Consider the following 3,361-nt stretch of genomic DNA (forward strand, 5'->3'; position numbering starts at 1 on the left):
TTTTTTTTTTCTCAATCTCTAGGTTGCCAATTTCTCTAATTGACTATATTTTTTGCCTTACAGAAGCTTTCCAGTTTCATGTGGTCCCATTTATCAATTCTTGATCTTAGAGCATGAGCCATTGGAATTCTGTTTATGAAATTTCACCCTATGTCAATAAGTTCAAAGTTCATTCCCACTTTCTCTTCTATTAGATTCAGTGTATCAGGTTTTATATTGAGGTCCTTGATTCACTTGGACTTGAGCTCTGTACAAGGTGACAAATATGGGTATATTTTCATTTTTCTACCTCTTGACAGCCAGTTAGACCAGTACCATTTATTGAAGATACTTTCTTTTTTCCATTGTATATTTTTGGTTTCTTTTGTCAAAGATCAAGTGTCCATATGTGTGTGGTTTTATTTCTGGGTCTTCAATTCTATTCCATTGATCAACATTTCTGACTCTGTACCAGTACCGTGCAGTTTTTATAACCATTGCTCAGTAGTAAAACTTGAGGTCTGGGATGGTGATTCTTTTAGTGTTAAGAATTGTTCTCGCTATTCTGCGATTTTTCCTTTCTAGATAAATTTGAAAATTGCTCTTTCTCTGTCTTTGAAGAATTGTGCTGGGATTTTGATGGGGATTGCATTGAATCTGTAGATTGCCTTGGGTAGGATGGCCATTTTTACTATGTTAATTCTGCCAATCCATGAGCAGGGGAGATCGTTCCATATTCTGAGATCTTTGATTTCTTTCTTGCGATACTTGAAGTTATTTTCCTATAGGTTTTTCACTTACTTGGTTGGAGTTACCCCAAGACATTTTATATTATTTGTGGCTATTGTGGTGGGTGTTGTTTCCTTAATCTCTTTCTCTTCCTGTTTATTATTTGTATAGAGGAAGGCTACTGATTTTTTGAGTTAATTTTATATCCAGCCACTTTGCTGAAGATGTTTATCAGCTGGAGAACTTCTTTGGTAGATTTTTTGGGGTCACTTATGTATACAATGATATCATCTGCAAATAGTGATACCTTTATTTCTTCTTTGCCAATTGGTTTACACCTAATCTCTTTTTGTTGCCTTATTGTTATAGCTAGCTCTTCAAGTGCTATATTGAGTAGATTTGGGGAGAGTTGGTATACTTCTCTTGTCCCCAATTTTAGTGGGATTGCTTCATGTATGTCTCCATTTAATTTGATATTGGCCTTTAATTTTCTGTAAATTGCTTTTATTATGTTCAGGTATGGACCTTGAATTTCTGATCTCTCCAATACTTTTAACATGAAGGGGTGTTGTATTTTGTCAAATGCCTTTTCAGCACCTAATGAGATCATAATGTGATATTTTTCTTTGAGTTTGTTTATATAGTGGATTACATTAATGGATCTTAATATATTAATCTTAGCCATTCTAACAGCTGTTGAGAAGAAATACCAGGCTCATTTTGACTTGCTTTTCCCTGATGGGTAAGGATAACTGAACATTTCTTTAAGAACTTCTTAGCCATTAGAGATTCCTCCTTCAGGAATACTTTCTGTGTTTAGATCTAAACCCAGTTTATTAATTGGATTATTTGAATGTTGATTTATAGTTTCTTGAGTTCTTTATATATGTTGATATAAGCCCTATGTCAGACATAAAGGTGCTGAAAAAAATTTCACATTCTCTAAGCTGCCATTTGGTCTTTTTGAAGGTCCCTTGTCTTCTGAGTGTCCTTTGCCTTGCAGAAGCTTACAGTTTTATTAGGTCCCATTATTAATTTTTTATCTTAGATCCTCAGTTATTGGGGTTATATTCAAGAATGTATCCCTTGTGCCAATTTGTGCAAGGATGTTCCTCACTTTCTCTTCTATCAGATTTAGTATATTCAGCTTTATGTTGAGGTCTTTGATCCACATGAACTTGAATTTTGTGCAGGGTGATACCTACAGATCTATTTGATTCTTCTACATAGAGAATCAACTTAGATCACCACAATTTGTTGAATACATTTTTTTTTTTTTTTACCATCAACCCTCATGAGTCATTAGTTGAACCCTTCCTCAGATCATGCTCTCCTGATGTCCTAAACCCTAACCCCCCTTCCTTCACAATCCCTCCCTCTCTGCAGGATCCTCACAGGAGGGGTATCAACTATTTTTTTAAAATACCACTATTCACATTGACAAAGCTGGCAGATTTACTTTTCTGGAAAAGTTGTTCTGTTCAATCGGTGACTTTCCACTGCTCTGCTTATGTATGTACTCTCTTCTACTTTATACTAATCCAAGGAATGTAATACTCGTTTCTCTGAAAACTTCAAAAGTCAAATCATCACTAAACAGGTACAAACTTTTTTTTTCCTTCCATGCCCTAAAAAACAAGTAGTAGATTTTAATTAGCTTTTTTTTTTTTTCCTTTTTTTTTTTTTTTGGAATGATGACTCAGTGGTTAAGAGCACTAGTTATTCTTTTTTTAAATTTTTTATTAGATATTTTCTTCATTTACATTTCAAATGCTATTCTGAATGTCCCCTATACCCTCCCCCAGCCGTGCTCCCCTACCCACTCACTCCCACTTCTTGGCCCTGGTGTTCCCCTGTACTGGGGCATGTAAAGTTTGCAAGACCAAGGGGCTAATATCCACTTATCAGTGAGTGCATATCATTTGAGTTCTTTGTGATTGGGTTACCTCACTCAGGATGATACCCTGCAGATNCATCCATTTGCCCAAGAATTTCATAAATTGATTGTTTTTAATAGCAGAGTAGTACTCCATTGTGTAAATGTNCCACATTTTCTGTATCCATTCTTCCGTTGAGGGACATCTGAGTTCTTTCCAGCTTCTGGCCATTATATATAGGGCTGCTATAAACATAGTGTAGCAAGTGTCCTTATACCAGTTGGAACATCTTCTGGGTATAAGCCCAGGAGAGGTATTGCTGGATCTGCCAGTAGTACTATGTCCAGTTTTCTAAGGAATCATCAGACTGATTTACAGAGTGGTTGTATAAGCTTTCAATCCCACCAGCAATGGAGGAGTGTTCCTCTTTCTCCACATCCTCTCCAGCATCTGCTGTCACCTGAATTTTTGATCCTAGCCATTCTGACTGGTGTGAGGTGGAATCTCAGGGTTGTTTTGATTTGATTTTCCTGACAATTAAGGATGTTGAACATTGGTCTCAAGGCCTGAGCTGGTAGGAGAGCCATCTTTGCTGCTGTGCACTGCAGGGGAGAGGGTGGCCTGCAAGAGTTACACAGCTGCTAGGACAGGCTCCTTTTCAGGCTCCAGACATCTGACACCTTCCCTGCCAGAGGAGAGGTGTCCACCCAGGAAGATTCTCAGTGCCTGAGCTGGTAAGAGAGCCATCTTTGCCATCTTTGCTCCGGTGAGTTGCC

This window comes from Mus pahari, chromosome 2, assembly GCF_900095145.1.
Source record: "Mus pahari chromosome 2, PAHARI_EIJ_v1.1, whole genome shotgun sequence".
Classification (NCBI taxonomy): Eukaryota; Metazoa; Chordata; class Mammalia; order Rodentia; family Muridae; genus Mus; species Mus pahari.